Here is a 12194-nt window from a genome sequence, read left to right on the forward strand (position 1 = left end):
ATACAGTAGGCGTGACAAGTGAAATGTATATGATAAGAACACATGTGCGTAGCAAAGAGGCATGAATATGGGTGTGCACAGAGGTGTGAAACCAGAAACGTCACAGAAAAGTGTCATTAGTGGGTGGATGCTTAAAGAATTCTTGCAGAGTCAGCTGAAACCTAAGGCCTGGATGCGCGCGCAGCTAATATGACGTGTGATTGACGTGTATCTAGAGGAAGCTAAGAGTCTGACTTTTGACATGAGTAGAAGAGACAGAAGTCTGGCATGTCGGATCGACCTGTCCCTAAACATATCTGATATCTGGTGTTTGGAGGATGTTTATTCTAGAGTAAAAGGTCTTTCGGGCAGAGGCTATTCTATACTGAATGTATGCGTGTCTAGGTGCAAAGGCTCGAAGACGGGGGCCTACCATGGCAACGGGAGCAATGAATTGCATGAGGGAGGACAGGAAGGCTTGGCCCTTGCTCCGCAGTCAGGGATATGTTTTCGTATTTCACTAGACAGGAATGTGTTTTCAAGGAGCTGAGCTGGCTATGCTGATAACTTGAAGGCAAAATACTGTTTTTGGCAGGCAGACCAGGCCGAGCCGGGCACCGCTCGCTTGGCAGGAAGTAAGGCAGAGGTCAGGGATGCATCTCCAGGCTGCAGCTTTCAGAGGCAGAGGCAGAATGGCTTGAAGACAGAAATCAGGGCCTAGCTCGGCAGAGCCAGGAAAACGTGCACCACATAAAGACGGTGGCACGGCACACTTAGGAACGGAATTATTGATCCATTCATGGTGGATCTGATAGAGGACATGTTAGCGGAAGACGCAAATGTATTTGCGTCTTCAAATTCGGTTGTGGAGGGAAATTACATGTACTTGAAACTCGTACATGGAGCCATTGGGGTCTACGTTAGGGGACACAATTGACCATAAAAATTCCAATTACCTCATGTGTTGAATGCCACTTCAGTGTGAGCTGTACTTCACAAACAGCAAAGCGAAATTAGTGAATCCGAAGTGTGATTTGTCTTTTCAGACTTGTTGAGTCACAGTGGACATGCCTCAGGCGTACAGCGGATTTATTTAACTATCAATGAATGAGAGTGGTTGGTTACTTCCTAACAGAATACAGCCTATACCGTATGGACAGAATCTGCTGCTACGTGCCAGAGTTTAGGCCAGGGCACCTTCAGGCTGCCTGGATGTTTGATCTTCTCTACATGTTCGTCCAATCCCTCTGATTCAGAGGATAGTCCAAGAGAAAACCACAGACATACCAACTTGATATTTATAGTTCCTGAATGTGCCTTGATATCCCTGGCACCTGGACTATCACACCACAGACTACCAACGTGATATTTATAGTTCCTCAACGTGACTGACAACCCTGGTACCTTTGCAATCACAACACAGACATGATTTATGGTGCCAGACAACCCTGGTACCTGCACCTTCTGCCACTCCGTGGAGCCATGGCTCCTTTAACAAGAGGACCTTCTGTTCCACGGCAGCAGACATTTACTTCATCCCAACCTACTAGCTTAAAGGTTAGATCTTGAGAGGCTAGCTCTGTGTGTGTGAACTATCTGTACTGGATATTCTGCTCTTTCAGGTGTTTTTACTAGAACCATAAAGCTAACTTATGGTCTACGTTTGCAAAGACAGGCCGTTGGTCACTTTGTGGGTCAGCATTCTGCTTTTTAAAATATTTTTTTAACAACACATTTTATTGGTGTTCAATCGTGCCAAAGGAGCAAGCAAGCAAGCAATATACATGTAACATGCATATTGTAGAAATTCTCGACACCCAATAGTAACCACAACGAGGGTCTGCAAACATCAGGCTAGAGCCCCCCAACCCCGCACCACACACCCTGTAGTCATCATATAGTAATATTAAGAAATCATGCTCCACGCACACACGCCACCCTGTTGCATTAAACTGGTGAGTTGCTCACGACTAGTCTGTCAATCGCGTTTCAGGGAAACGGAGGCCCCAAGAGCGATAGGTCAATGCCTCTGTATATGCCCCAGCCTGCCCATATTTTCCCATGCTTTTGCAGATATCCCCGTGCATGAAACACTGCCACTTCAGCCAACAGGCATCTATCAATCGTTTTCTTCCAATTACCTATACTAGGTGGGGGACGCCGCCTTCCAGTGTTGTGCAATGTCTCGCTTGGCTAGTGTAAGACCCAAGAATAGCAGGTGTCTTTTGTATCTGTTCCCCCTAATGTCCTTCGTACCATGGAGGAGAATAATCAGTCCCGATCTGCAGGGATGTTCCACGCAAGGACCTGCTCCAAGCAAGACCTAATGCCAGACCAGACATGTTGCAGTGCGTCACAGCTCCATACCGTGTGTAAAAATGACCCCTCCTCCGAGCCACAGCGAAGGCACATGAAAGACTGGATAGCCACCATCTTGTAGAGGCGTAAGCATGTATAGTAGGCCCTGTGGAGGTTCTTAAATCGGATGAAACGTTACTGGGTGGATACAGCGGAGTACCGAGGGCTAGCCAATGCCTCGGCCCGGTCCTTATCGGTCAGGGTGGGCACATTCGCCGCCCGAGTCTGGTGAATATTGGACATGGAGTGTGTAGTGATTGTTTGCTACACTTGCCTAATTTTATGGGCCCCCAGATCCCCCATAAGCATAAGAGCTGTGAGATCCCTTAATGGGGGAGAAACAGCGTGACGGAGCTTCAGATATCTGTGAATTTGTTTTTTATGAAGCTGGAAGTCGTCCTGCAGCTTCTGGAACAAGTTGAGCGTAGACCCCTGCACTATGTCCCCCAACGTGGGGATCCCCATGTTGTCCCACCGACTGAACCCCACCAGGGATGAGACCGGCCGGATATGGGAACCCTGCCAAAGAGGTGTTGCGCACGTCCGCATACCCCACCAACCCATCTGACGGACCACACGCCTCCATATCTGAATGACTGTCCGACAGGCCGGGGGGAGCTCCGTCAAAGGCGAGGAACTACAGAGGAGGTCGCGCACCGGGGTATCCGCCACGAAGAGTCTCTCCACCACATAAGCCGGATATGCCTGAGAGCTATACCATTAGTCGGTTATCACTAGAAGGTGAGAAGCCCAATAGTATGCCTGAATGTCAGCCGGCACAATCCCACTGAAGTATGTAGATTGAACACATTTTGTTAGCGTCACCCGAACAGATGCAGTGAGGTCGGTATATAATAACTGTATGTATGCCCTGAAGCGAGTCCCAGATTTACTGCCTCCAAGAGCTTAAGAAGGTACTTCCAACTCTGATTCAAATGCCTTGTCGATATCCACGAGCAAGACAGCCGCAGGGCGCTTTAAACAGTGAGCCTCCGCCACGGCGTTGTGGGCTCATCTGATATTATGTCTAGTAGACCGGTGAGGCATAAAGCCCGCTTGATCTGGATGTACCAGATCTTGTATGCACATACAGAGTCGGTCCACGAGGACCTTCCCCAGCAGCTTAGGCTCAAAATTCAACAGAGAAATGGGGTGGTATGAGCCCTGCTCCTCCGGTTTGCGGCACACCTTAAGAAAGACTACGATCTCCGCATGCCTCCAGTCCAGGGGCAGGACGCGCTGCTTCGAGGTGCCCCGGAGCGCTCCCAATAGATGAGGTCCCAGAGTCTCCAGGTGAGGCAGCAGGAAATCGAACGGGAACCCATTTGGGCCGTGCGCATGTATGTTGGAAAGAGCGGCCGTAGCTCGTCCAAGGTGATGGATTCCTCCAAGACGGCACATTACTCGTCAGAGAGGCGGCAAGGAGGGATATCCCCGAAGAAGGAGTCTATAAGGGGTTTTGCAAAGATCTCCCATTCCTCATATAACTCCGCATAAAAATCTGCAAAGGCCTGTACGACCGCCTCCGGGGAAGCGCACATGACCCCGCGGGGGACCGCAAGAGGGAAACCTGTATTGGGGTCGCCCTAGCCTGACAGAGCCTATGAAGCATCTGGCTAGACTTATCCGCCCCATTGGTAGATCTTATGCTGAGTAGCCAGCCAGGCCTCTCTGGCAGCATCCGTGTGAGTTTGGTAGAGCTGTTGTTGGACATGCAGGAGGTTCCGTCGGGCGGCAGGGTTGGAGCCCTCTACCACCAGGGACTGGAGCTCGGCTTGTCTATTTTCCAGGTCGTGCACCTGGGCCAGGCATCGTCGCATCTCCCTGGTGTGATAACTGATATCCACCCCAAGAATCGTGAGCTGGAACGCCTTCCATAGAGTGACCGAGGACTGGCAAGATCAGACGTTAAAGCTAAGATAATCAGTAATTTCCAAACTTAGCATCTTCCGATATTCCATGTCGCAAAGCAACCAGGGGGAAATGCGCCATCTATGTGGGGCCCAGTGGGTCTGCAGGTGCAGCTTAAGTTGAATCGGTAAATGGTCAGTCCCCAGAGCAGTATTGAGGTATGTGACACCCTGTACAGGTAACTATGTGGGATGAACAAGTAATCGAAGCGGGTAAGATTGGGGTGGTCCGATGACTCGTAGGAAAACCCGACTTCAGAGGGATGAAAGGCCCGCCACATGTCTACCCATCCCCAAGTGTGCGCCAGAACGTTTAGTTTAGACGTAGTGGGGGGTACATCAGTTTGTCGAGCGCTCCACCTATCCAAGGGATCCATAGTGTTGTTCCAATTGCCCCCTAGCACCATCAGGCCACCTGAGCTGTATCAGTTTATCTACAAATGTCTGGCCTAGAGGCAGGGGGGCGTATATACTGCCTAGTGTAATCTGTTCGCCCGCAGCAGTACCAGTAATGACAGTAAAGAGGCCACCAGGATCTAATCAGTGTTGCTTAACATGGAGCAGCACTCTACGATGTACTAATATGGCCATGTCCTGCGCCACTTGAGTGAAGCCGGAGTGATGCACTGTAGTGCAGCCATATCAGGCCAGGCATGAAGCTTTCGTGCCTTGAAGATGTGTCTCCCGGAGTAAAGGAACGTTTGCTGCATAGCGCTTCGCCTATTGGAGTACGGCCTCCCTGTTTGACTTTAACAGGCCTCGCACGTTCCAGGCAAGAATATTCAGTGTCCTTGGTGTAGAGCTACCCACCCTGTGTGCCATTCCTAGGTGTCAGGACGAAGAGGAACAGCCAGTGTGCGCCCGGCAGAGCAATAGTGTGTGCATAGTGCGAAAACAAGAAACAAAACCATCAACAACAAAATAACTGTTCCCCACCCCCATTCTTCCAGGAACATGGAGTATCTGTTGCGGTGGAACCGCCCCCCAGGCGCTCAACAGGATGACCCAAGCGATTCATCCAATGGATCCCCCCTCCCAACTTCACCCAAACGGATGGGGTGTGCCATGACAGTTCCTTCCAAGGCTAGTAGTAGAGACCCCAACCCTTAACCCCCACGTTCGTCAATGAGACCACTGTTGAGTATCGTGACCCGCCCCAATAGTGAGCAGGAAGCAAAAAGGACCAACATGCCCCTGTCTACCTCCGCATATTGCATTTTGATAATTTTCCTGTTTCCCTGGCTGACAAAAGTTTTGGGTTGTAAAGGCATTGATTACCACTATTTTAGCTTGTAGTTTCATTTGGTGTTGGCCATGTGCTCACATTTCTGACAGTGCAGGCATCTCAAACCCTTGCACATGTAATGTTACTTACAAGGAAACACACATTATTCTAGGTTATATAGGTCATACCTGTGCAGCCAGTGTGAAATGCTCAGACTTGGTCCTAAGTTGCCAAGCTCCATTGTCTAGTTTCTGAAGTACAAGAGTAGTCTTAATTTGGGGAAGTGGTTCTGCAGTCCTCCTTGTTTAGAGTGGGCTAGATTTTCAACTCCCCTCCTGTAAACTGCTTTCGGATCAATCAATCTAAGAAATCTGCAGGCTAGGGCAGACTTCATAAGAATTCGATGCCCTAGATGCTTACCTAGTGGCGGCTTGCACAGGTAAAGCTGTGGTGCAGTGAGGCAGGACGGGGTCCGGTGTGAAGGGGGCGGCACTGGATTTCGACATACGACCGGAAAGTAAATAAATAAAACCACTTACCTTGCGCTTGCCTCATCGCGGAGTTGGCGATGCGGCAAGCGTAAGGTAAATGGTTTTATTTGTTTATTTCTTTGCTCTCCACTTTCCCATTGTATGTCGAACTCCAATCCCCTACCCGGCCCCGCCCCTGCCTCCGCCTCACCGTCCCACAGCGTTACCTGTGTGAGCCGCCACTGTGCTTACCTTTGGTAATGTTGTTCTGGATGGATACAGGAACTACCACGGCTTACTCACAATCGCTCCTTCTTCCTATTTTAGATACTATGCTACATTGTTTTCCTTTTGCCCATTCCTTTAGTCATTTGCATCTTTAGCTGCTCAGAATATGTAGAAAACGCGGACATTACTGGTGCTCAAGTGCCATTTATGCAGGTAAAATTTCACTTCTTGTGGTGCGATAAGGCACATCTTGCAACTTTGTTGGGTTTCATCTAACACCAGTGAAGAGTTGCTGCTATGAAACATTTTTTTTTTTAATTTCAAAAGTTTTTATTGGAAATTTCAGGGTAGAATAACATACATATTAGAAGTTGCTATGTACAAATAACCAGTGCATGTAACCATACATCATTCAAAGAAAGCGCTTATGACGTGAGTTGGCAGAGAAAGGCATTAGGTTCCACGATGATGTTCATGTCGTTCGGGACGTTCTCGAGGATATTACATTCAGCCATGAAGCCTTTCTGAGATGGGCTCCTAAGAGGATAGAGATCGATAGGAAGGGGAAAAGAGGATAGAACCAGATAAGGGGAAGAAGTAGAGAACAGAAAAGAGAGAGCAAAGTATATACTCGAAGATGGGAAGATGGGGAGGAGGTAAGAGGTAAGATGTGACACCACGATGCGGCATAGCAGTTCAGGTCAGGGGGCACCCGGAAGCTTTGGTAAAGTGTGAGGAGCAGGATGACTCACGCAGGTTTATGGGTTTTAAAGTAGATATCCAGTGAGTTCCAAAGTTTCCTTGGTAAGGGTCGCCCTGGGTTATTTTGTAGAGTGATGTTGTCTGCTCCTCGGAGGTTAATCACCCAGTTTAACCAGCAGGCATAACTTGCCTTTTTGGTATCTTTCCAATTGTTTAGGACGACCTTCACAGCTGCAGTGAGGAGGAGGTCTAGGAGGGCCCTGTCTACTTCAGGGATTTGGGTTTCCTTTGCAAAGCCGAAAACAAGATAGGGAAGTTCTTTGGTAGGTGTGATATTAAATACTTTGTGGATGAAGTCAAATACCCTATCCCAAAAGGCTGAGACGCAGTCGCGTTTGAGGATGAGATGGTCTAGATCTCCTTCCGCACGCTTGCAGTTCCAAAAAAATGTGTCAGGGCAGAGTTTGTGTGCATATAGGCGAGCCGGCGTCCAGAAGACTCTATGCATGAGCCAGAACTAGGCTTGTGATAATGTAGGGCTTATTTTATGGCTCATGCAAGATTTCCACTCCATGGACCACTCCAGCTCAGAGATGGAGAAGGAGGCGATTGACGACCAGAACTGCGCTGTTTTGCTATTCAATTTGGATGACTGCGGACTCAGTAATTTGTATAACCTAGAGACCTGGTGACCTATTTTATTTAAGGAGGAATGTTGGGAGAGCCAGTTGTTTGGATGTTAATCTTGCTTTTGTAATGGCTGCTTTAACGTTAAGGAATATGTCAAAGTCGGAATTATCGATCCCAAAGTTCGATTGGATACTTGTGAAGGGTAAAGGGTAGCCGTTATCGTAAAGTTGGTGGGGGAAAATAATTCCCTTCTTAATCCAGGCTGGATTGAATAGTGGTTTACCTTTGTATGTGATTGTGGGGTTTCTCCAGATCGCTTCCCATCTAGATCTTCTTATCGACGTGTCCATCAGTTTATCTACTCTGAGTAAAGCTATTTTGGGGTTGGTAAATATGGGTTTCGAAAAGGGGAGCTGATTTGCCTTCATTGATAGGATCGAGATGGGAGGGATGCCTTCAAGAAGAGCTTTTTCAATGTCTAGCCACACCGGCGAGTAGTCCAGTGGGGGGACAGCCAGTAGGATCCTTGTTTGGCTAAAAAGGCTATTTGATATCTCTTAAAGTCTGGAAGATTGACTCCGCCAATGGATTTATCTAATCTCAGTTTCTGCAGACTGATACGTGCTTTTTTTCCTTTCCAGATGAAGTTGTTAATAGTTTTTTCTAATTTATTATGAAACTCTTGGGACAACATCAAGGGGAGCATGGTGATTAGGTAATTTACTAGCGGTGTAATCATCATCTTGATCGTCTCTAGCCTGCCCCACCAAGTGATGAAGCGGGGTGACCAGCCGTCTAGGTGAGTTTTTATTTTTTCAAGAGTGAGTTTTTCATTGTGCTGTAGGGTCTCGATAATGGAGCTGCCAAATTCTATTCCTAAATATTTGATGTGGTTGTTTTGCCAGACTAAACCTGATGTGCCTAAAGGTTCCTTATTAGTGAATATGTTGAGGGGTTTTACCTCAGATTTATCACGGTTCAGTTTGTAGCCTGAATGTTTAGAGTAGGATTCTATAGAGTCCATCAGTGCGGCTATCGAGGTATCGGGATTCTCAGTGACTATCAGTATATCGTCCACGTAAGCAGCGATTTTTACATTCTTATCGCCAAAGGCGATGCCACTAATAGCGATGTTTAGTTGTATGTCACGGAGGAGAGGTTCCAACGCCAGAAGGAATAGAGCGGGAGAGAAGGGGCAACCCTGTCTAGTTCCTTGTTCAAGAAGGAATGGCTCTGATAGCGAACTGTTAATGGCAATCCTAGCCAAAGGGGAGGCGTATAATGTCATGACCATATCAATAAAAACATCACCCATGTTAAATATGTGCATGCATTGGCGGAGAAAGGGCCACGACACCCTATCAAACGCCTTCTCTGCGTCCAGGGTGATTGCTACTGCGGGAGCATTTGAGATTTTCGACTTCTCCAGCACATGGCAAAGGAGTCTCGTGTTGTCGTTAGATAGCCGGTGTTTCAGGAACCCCACCTGTGAGTTATTGATTGACGGTAAAACGGCATTTAGTCTGCACGCTAGGGCCTTTGCGTAAATCTTGCAGTCCAAATTTACGAGGGATATCGGTCTATAATTCTTAGGAAGTAATGGGTCCTTCCCATTTTTAGGTATCACTATTATTGTTGCCTCACTCATCGTGGGGGTGATTCTGTTTGATAGTGAGAAGGATTGGAACAGTTTGAGGAGTCGTGGGTTAAGTTGTTCATCAAAGGTCTTATAGAAATTGGCCGTGAAGCCGTCTGGCCCCGGAGCTTTATTATTCTTCAGTGTTTTAATGGCGGAAGAAATTTCTCCCATTGTCAAAGGGGCCCCTAATTTGGCTTTGTCAGGCTCGGATAAACGTGGGAGTTGAATTGAGTTTAGATAGTTATTACACTCTTCTATGTTGAATCGGTTATCATTCTTATAAAGGTCCTCATAAAAGGATTGGAATGTGCGGAGAATGTCTTGCTGTTTGGTTTGGGTGGTATTGGACTGGTCCCTAATAGATGTTATAAGGAATTGCTTTCTTTTGCATTTAAGATAGGAAGCAAGGAGCTTCCCTGCTTTGTTACCCTCACAAAGCGTTAAGGCCTTGAATTTATTAATCCATACTCCTGCCCGTTTACTAAGAACGGCGTTGTATTTATATTTCAAGTTAGTCAAGCGGTCGATGGTCGCTTTATTGTTCAAGTCGAGATAGTGTTGTATCTCTAGCTGCTTGATTGTTTTTTCTAAAGAGTCCAGTTCGGAGTTTAATTCTTTGTTCATACGAGCCCTGATACCTATCAGCGTACCTCTTAATGTGGCCTTAAACGCGTCCCATACTAAGGCGGAATCTGTTTCTGGCTGCGAGTTTACCTGAAAATATTCTCGTATACACTGTTCTATGATTTTCTTGTTCTCTGGTACCGACAGTATCTCATCGTTGAAGCGCCATCGTCTGGGGGGGGATAAGTGAATGTGAGCCTGCTAGTTTCATATGGATACATGCATGGTGAGACACCAATATGGGGGCTATATCAATTTCGTCGATAAGGTGTGTATGTGAGTCGGATATTAATAAATAATCCATTCTTGAATAAGAATTGTGAGGAGGGGAGTAGAAAGTATAGTCACGACCCTCCTGGTGTTGGAGGCGCCACAAGTAATGTAGGTGGAATTTAGCACACATTCGTTTCAGTGTCTCATGAGAGCGTGGGGGGTGGTACATACTCTTGGATTGTCTATCTAGCAAGGGATCTTGTGGTAGATTAAGATCCCCACCAACCACTAGGAGCTCCTCTTGCGGAATATTTTCAAGTTATTTTGATACATATTCCCAGAATTCAGGGATGTCTGTATTAGGGCCATAAATATTTGCCACATAGATATGGTCTTCGTCTCTTTGTAGGTGTGCAATGCTTAGTCTACCCTCGGAATCTACCGAATGAGATACCAGGGCTAAGTGTGATTTTTTAGCAACCAGTGTGAACACCCCTCTTTTCTTTTGAGTCGCAGGGGAGCAAAGTGTAAGTGAGATCCAGTGTTGTTTAAGATTATCAGCATCAATCTGGGATAATTTGGTTTCCTGCATGAGAATTATATCCCCTTTAGTTTTGGCCAGATAATACAAAATAAAATTTGCACTTGACTGGATGATTAAGCCCCTTAACGTTTAGCGAAACAATAAGTAGAGGCTGCTAAATTCTTATCTGTAGCCATGGACATTGGTTCGATTCAGTGTGGTGATGGGTCGCCTCGACATTTGGGTGAATGTGGCCTTAGCTGTGAGGTACTGTTCCTCTCTCATAGGCAGGCTGTATTTGATAGATACCCCAATGGATAGTGATGCAAGCAGAGGATGAACCTTGTATGTGTGGCACACATCGTGGTGGCAGAGAGTATTTAATAAGTGAAAGGTAGCTATGAAAGGGTGAGAGGAGAAAGAAAGGGAAGGAAGAAGAATAGAGAATAGGAAAAGTGTAGTACATAGCAGAGATAATCCTGAAACATCCGTCTTTACAACCCCACAACCCCTGACCCTCCCAACTTGCTCAGCCCCCTTGCCCCCCCCTCCCACCCCACCCCCCTCGGTACTCCCCCCCCCCCCCCTCCCCTGTCTCCCTCCCCGAAACTCGAACTGAAGAGCTGCGACGGCAGTGCTGTCGACGCTCGCACAGGGACATATGTAATAAAATGGTAGTTGAAACATCGTGTGATAGCATTCTGATAACATTTTGTTAACATTGAGAGATGAAGCATCATCTACATACATTCAACTTAGTGCATTAACCTTGCCGAGGGATAGGCGACGTAACTTCTTAAAGAACCCCTTATATTTTGTGTACGGCAGGTAGAACTTTTGACAACAATTCTAGTAATACCCAGATACATTTAGGCATCTTGCGGAAAGAAGAATCTTCTATATGTAAAGAATATAGCGCATTTAGCTTGTCTAGGGATAAGTGAAGCAACCTCTTAGTAAACTAACAGTGGCAGCTAGCACTCTCCAGAACTCTCTAGAACCAATAGCTAGTGAGAAGCACGAGCCAATTGAGCACTGCAAGCATTGCGGTGCGATGCTGGATCCCTCCCATAAGTGGTGCAAGATCTTTTTTAAGACATATCGAAAGGTGACCTGCATCAAATGTCCAGGTTAAATACGGCCGAATGGCCGCAATAAGACTGGCACCATTTTGAGTGAGACAATAGACTTATAACTTGGGGATAGACCAGGCGAGATGAGAAATTGTCTTAGACCATATTACAGAGTTCGATCATCGAGGCTAAGTCCAGTCTCTGAAAGTCAGTGAGAGACTTAAGCCAGGACGATAATACTGGAATGGCAGTCCGACTGTATTCACATTTCACAGTTCAGCATTTAGACATACCTGTCAAAAAGATCGTGGATGTCTGAAGCTAGAGATAATCCTAACTGCCTTTTTCGTGAGCGTCTGTTTTTCTTTTGTTAGATTGACCCCCAGACGTGTCCATTTCTTGCTGTGGTTTGTCACTCAGGTAGCATGACAAGTCATGTGAATTAGTGAAGAAATGAGAACGACCATGGTCTGAGATCTTGAATTTCGCTGGGCCTGCAAAAGAGAACTGGATATCTTTCGCCCGTAGTTTCTCTCGAAGTGATAGGAAACCTTTCCGTATTTCCACCGTTTCTCTGGAGTAATCCTGGGTAAATGTGATTCGGTTACCTTCCCAAGTGA

General features: G+C 46.8%; 1 protein-coding gene across 3 annotated transcripts in view; it reads left to right on the top strand.

The window, feature by feature from the left end:
* The window catches only part of TBC1D12 (TBC1 domain family member 12), a 306314-nt gene that overhangs the window by 181614 nt on the left and 112506 nt on the right, over positions 1 to 12194 (top strand). The gene's annotated exons all lie outside the window — the stretch shown is intronic.

Source organism: Lissotriton vulgaris, chromosome 5 (genome assembly GCF_964263255.1).
Source record: "Lissotriton vulgaris chromosome 5, aLisVul1.2, whole genome shotgun sequence".
Classification (NCBI taxonomy): domain Eukaryota; kingdom Metazoa; phylum Chordata; class Amphibia; order Caudata; family Salamandridae; genus Lissotriton; species Lissotriton vulgaris.